Source organism: Megalopta genalis, unplaced genomic scaffold (assembly GCF_051020955.1).
Source record: "Megalopta genalis isolate 19385.01 unplaced genomic scaffold, iyMegGena1_principal scaffold0061, whole genome shotgun sequence".
Taxonomy (NCBI): Eukaryota; Metazoa; Arthropoda; class Insecta; order Hymenoptera; family Halictidae; genus Megalopta; species Megalopta genalis.
The window spans coordinates 830,001-835,943 of NW_027476130.1; the positions used below are offsets into that span (position 1 = coordinate 830,001).

General features: G+C 44.0%; 2 non-coding genes across 2 annotated transcripts; both read right to left on the reverse strand.

Annotated features, from left to right (window-relative positions):
* Nucleotides 1-616: 616 nt before the first annotated feature.
* On the reverse strand, nt 617-771 carry LOC143261692 (5.8S ribosomal RNA). Its single transcript, XR_013035764.1, has one exon. It is a non-coding gene; the product is annotated as a 5.8S ribosomal RNA (ribosomal RNA).
* Nucleotides 772-2,100: 1,329 nt separating this feature from the next.
* Nucleotides 2,101-4,021, reverse strand: LOC143261715 (small subunit ribosomal RNA). Its single transcript, XR_013035788.1, has one exon. It is a non-coding gene; the product is annotated as a small subunit ribosomal RNA (ribosomal RNA).
* Nucleotides 4,022-5,943: the final 1,922 nt, after the last annotated feature.

Genomic DNA, 5,943 nt, shown 5'->3' on the forward strand with positions numbered 1-5,943 from the left:
TTCGTACACAAATGTGTCGTACGAAGAGAGAGACTTTTTTCCTCTGGCAACATAACGGTAAGAGACATCCTTCCACACTCATAGGTTCCACTCCCTGGGGCTATGATATATATATACATATAAATTCAAATTCGAAGCAACGGTCACAATTCTACTCTATATTTTTGCGGGTTATGTGTTCTTTCGTTCAATTTCTTTCATGCGTTCGTTCGATCTCTGTACACAGTCTTCACATAGGACAGACTCGTGTAGTACGCTTTCGTGGGTTAAACCCATCTCGTTTCATTTCAGGCGACGTCGGGAGCGCGTTGAAAATGTACCAGTGAAATCTCGATAGTTCTACGGATACGAATCGTCCCGAAAAAGATTTTGTCACCGCTTCGAAGCGGTGTTTCAGACGGGCGGACGTATATAAAACATATACGACACACGACACCGCCTTCCACACTCACGCTAGTTCGAACACGATTTCCATCTCTCTCGAAGACTGTTAGACGTACGTAAAATTTCTCAATATTCATAGGACCGCGACAAACGCCGACGAAGCGCCCACCATTCGCTCGTACGTATATAGGCAACAAGTGCCATCAACGCAAGCAGTTTATAAGTACGTAAACGACCCTCAGCCAGGCGTGGTCCAGGAATTGTATCCGTGGACCGCAATGTGCGTTCGAAATGTCGATGTTCATGTGTCCTGCAGTTCACACGTTGACGCGCAATTAGCTGCGTTCTTCATCGACCCACGAGCCAAGTGATCCACCGTTCAGGGTAATTTTTCCCTTTTATTCTCTCATATATATATAATGTGTATTTGCTATCCACCACATTTTTGTGTTATATTTCGGAACAAGCCGATACCCGAAGAGCTCCAACCAGCGCGCGAAGGAGATTCGGGAGTCGTCGTACAACGACATAATTGTCCCTTAAAGAACGAGATATTTCCGTCGAAACCATATATATATGTACGAGCAAATCCAAAACCACTGTTTTCTTGCAAGTTCGACGGTCGGAGCGAATAGAACATTGAAAAGCCTTCTATCGAAGAAACACAGAGAGTATATCACCTCCAAAAACGACGGGGATATGGATATTCAAACTGGACAATTATCAACCCGATACTGGATTCGAAAAGTTTCTCTCTCCTTTCGTCGTTATTTACACCGGACGGACTCACGGCCGGCTCTAGCTGGGTGTCATATATATATACGTCCCACGCTCATGCTGCCACTAGCGCGCAACAGAGTAGGGTGTCAATGACAACGACACAGCATTGAAACGAGCTACACAAGCCGGTCTCTCTTGATACCAATGTAAACGAGCATTAAGTTATCTTCAGACTGCCCGATATTTTCGTCCTTTGGACTTTCCCAACGATTCCTTTTTTTCTTTTTTTTTTTACACCACAGCGAAGACTTGAGGAAGCGTGATTAGCACGCTCGCATCCCTCCCTGTCCTACTACAACTGTGTGTGTGTGTGTAAAGAAAGAAAAAAGAATACATTGGCTTTCTCTCTATCGAGAAGATGGCCTACGCAACGCAGATCAAAGGCCTAATACGTGTAATATAATACGCGTCTGGCCGTGTATAAATCACGCACGAATGATCTGGTCGGGCCCAACTCTTCTCGTACGCTTATTTTTCCGTGTTGAGGCACTATCATAAAATCACACAAACCCCAACACGTGTGTGTCTTGGAAGGAAGATGGCCTACGCAACGCAGATCAAAGGCCTAATACGTGTAGTACACACGTCTGCCGTGTAAATCACGCACGAATGATCTGGTCGGGCCCAACTCTTCTCCACCACACCACATCCCAACTTTGTACATTTTTATATATTTTTGTGCGTTGGGGCACCTTCATAATCACAAACCCCAACAACACATATATCTCTCTCTCTTTGAAAGATTTGTTGTGGCCTACGCAACGCAGATCAAAGGCCTAATACGTGTAGTACACACGTCTGGCCGTGTAAATCACGCACGAATGATCTGGCGGGCTCAACAATATCTTTTTTTTTTATATGAATTCTTATCCACAAACTAATCGAATTCATTTTCTCTCCTCCTCTCCTCTCTCTTTGAGATATATTGGAACATTGTAATGATCCTTCCGCAGGTTCACCTACGGAAACCTTGTTACGACTTTTACTTCCTCTAAATAATCAAGTTTGGTCATCTTCCCGGCATCATCGGCAATGCCGAAACATTGCCGCGCACCAGTCCGAAGACCTCACTAAATCATTCAATCGGTAGTAGCGACGGGCGGTGTGTACAAAGGGCAGGGACGTAATCAACGCGAGCTTATGACTCGCGCTTACTGGGAATTCCTCGTTCATGGGGAATAATTGCAAGCCCCAATCCCTAGCACGAAGGAGGTTCAGCGGGTTACCCGGGCCTTTCGGCCAGGGAACACACGCTGATTCCTTCAGTGTAGCGCGCGTGCGGCCCAGAACATCTAAGGGCATCACAGACCTGTTATTGCTCAATCTCGTGCGGCTAGAAGCCGCCTGTCCCTCTAAGAAGATTTGTTTGTACGTTGGTAGTAAAAACCCCACCGGCAGAAGCCGAGAGCCTTCGAGATACCATAATTACGTCTATTTAGCAGGCTAGAGTCTCGTTCGTTATCGGAATTAACCAGACAAATCGCTCCACCAACTAAGAACGGCCATGCACCACCACCCACCGAATCAAGAAAGAGCTATCAATCTGTCAATCCTTCCGGTGTCCGGGCCTGGTGAGGTTTCCCGTGTTGAGTCAAATTAAGCCGCAGGCTCCACTCCTGGTGGTGCCCTTCCGTCAATTCCTTTAAGTTTCAGCTTTGCAACCATACTTCCCCCGGAACCCAAAAGCTTTGGTTTCCCGGAAGCTGCCCGCCGAGTCATCGTAGGAACTTCGGCGGATCGCTAGCTGGCATCGTTTATGGTTAGAACTAGGGCGGTATCTGATCGCCTTCGAACCTCTAACTTTCGTTCTTGATTAATGAAAACATTTTTGGCAAATGCTTTCGCTTCTGTCCGTCTTGCGACGATCCAAGAATTTCACCTCTAACGTCGCAATACGAATGCCCCCATCTGTCCCTATTAATCATTACCTCGGGGTTCCGAAAACCAACAAAATAGAACCGAGGTCCTATTCCATTATTCCATGCACACAGTATTCAGGCGAAGGTAGCCTGCTTTGAGCACTCTAATTTGTTCAAAGTAAACGTACCGGCCCACCTCGACACTCAGTGAAGAGCACCGCGATGGGATATTAGTTGGACCGCCCCGTGAAGAGCAAAGCCCACCGGTAGGACGTACCACATAATGCCAGTTAAACACCGCGAGCGATGAACCGACACTGTGACACACAGATTCAACTACGAGCTTTTTAACCGCAACAACTTTAATATACGCTATTGGAGCTGGAATTACCGCGGCTGCTGGCACCAGACTTGCCCTCCAATGGATCCTCGTTAAAGGATTTAAAGTGTACTCATTCCGATTACGGGGCCTCGGATGAGTCCCGTATCGTTATTTTTCGTCACTACCTCCCCGTGCCGGGAGTGGGTAATTTGCGCGCCTGCTGCCTTCCTTGGATGTGGTAGCCGTTTCTCAGGCTCCCTCTCCGGAATCGAACCCTGATTCCCCGTTACCCGTTACAACCATGGTAGGCGCAGAACCTACCATCGACAGTTGATAAGGCAGACATTTGAAAGATGCGTCGCCGGTGCTATAAGACCATGCGATCAGCACAAAGTTATTCAGAGTCACCAAAGCAAACGATGGACGAGTGTAAACACCCGCCACCGATTGGTTTTGATCTAATAAAAGCGTTCCTACCATCTCTGGTCGGAACTCTGTTTTGCATGTATTAGCTCTAGAATTACCACAGTTATCCAAGTAAATTTTAGTACGATCTAAGAAACCATAACTGATTTAATGAGCCATTCGCGGTTTCACCTTAATACGGCATGTACTGAGACATGCATGGCTTAATCTTTGAGACAAGCATATGACTACTGGCAGGATCAACCAGGGAACTATACAATATGTATATATAAAATGGACAAAATTTAAATCCTTTTCCATCGTCGCCTGTTTCATATATATATGTCAGGTCGACACACCACTTTTCTCTTTCAAATATGTACAAGTTTTGCCACATTCCGCGCTTGTAACATATCTTCTTTAACGCTCAATTTCTTTCATTTTTCTACCATACAGATATTTTACCGTACGCCCAAAAACGTACGTATTATATTTTTGTTCTATCGTAAAATCACATTTTTCTACGTACGCCAGCTTCGTACGTTTCTATCTTTGCCTTCATAAAATCACAAGATAATTTTATCTTCAAGAGTCTCGCTATTAACATCTTGTAAGATAAATGTACGTCCCAGCTAAAACGTACAAATACTTCAAGTTAAGTAATAATATATCATCGCTATTGACAAATTTTTAAGATCCAAGACACAGTTCTCTCTATATGTTTTAATATTTTTTATGTACTCAAATATATTCAAAGGAAAAAGTACATGGGTGATGCCATAGTCGTGGAAGCGCGTACGCTCACGCTGATCTTCTGACCGCCGGAAGCACGAAACCTCTGATCTGGGCAAAATCGGCAAGCCGAGGAAGAACGGACAGGACACATGCTGGACTGGCGAGAAAGCGTGTTCTTCCGCTCGCGCTAGGCATTTCGATTTCTGACACCTCTTGATTTAAAAAATCAGTTTTTTGATAGTTTTCTCTCTCCACTGGGCTATTCATTTTAGCCACAGTTTTCAATTGGTACGATTTGCTTCCAAATCTTACAGATGCATTTTAAAAAATTTTTCCATCGCTCGGACAGAAGAGTCGATTGCTCAGTGAGTACGAGTATACATACAAAGTGCATACGGGTAACCAACCCCGTAGGGCTTGCCACATATGGGCCATTCGGTCAAAGACACCGACCCGTGGCCACGCTGTGTGGAGAAAAGTCCGTAACGTAAACGGCACGAAACAGTCAGGACCGAAGCCCCGAAGGAGCTCTGAGACAGCTTCTCGACCGAGATCGTAGAATTGGCCCAAAACCCGCTCTGCTCCGTCCGCCTCGCACGGACCGTGTATCTCTTATAGATACCGAACGGCCGGCAAGGACGCCGGCGCCGCCGGCCGAATAGCACGCGCGCTTATGAGTGTAAACCGCTGCGGCAACAGACCGCCCGGCCGTGCTGTTGTAACATAGCGCGTGAACGAACGAAAAAAATTTTTATAGTAAACATTAAAATAAATTACACTACCGTAAACTAGACAAAAAATTACACATTTTTTCCCAATATGAAAATTTTCACAAACTTTTTAAAGTCCCATCGCATCGAGTAAACTTTTTTAATAACGCGTCCGCACGATTCTAAATGCTTAATCCATATGTGAAATCGTTCACTGATCACGAATATCGTATTTAAAAAAATTACAAAAATTTATTTTTCAAAATAATCAAAAAAAACCGAAAAATTACAAGAGTAAAGTACCATTATTTTAAACAACATGTCGTTCTAAATGCTTAATCCCTATGTAAAAAAGTTATTTAAGCAAGAATATGTAATTGAAAAAAATTAGAAAAATTTATTTTAGCCGTAAATCGAAAATAATGGGGACACCGGAGCTGTTCGAAGCGCCGAGACGCGCCGCGTACGGCCGAATATTTTCTAAGTCCCAACGTACCGATCAAGAGTAAAGTACCATTTTCCTACATTAGATTTCGTTCTAAATGCTTAATCCCTATGTAAAAACGTTAGTTAAGCAAGAATATCGTATTTTTAAAAAAATCTAATGATAGGATTTTCCAGAAAATTGAAAAAACCGAAAAATGTCAAGAGTAAAGTGCCATTTTCTGACATTAGATTTCGTTCTAAATGCTTAATCCCTATGTAGAAACGTTAGTTAAGCAAGAATATCGTATTTTTAAAAAAATCT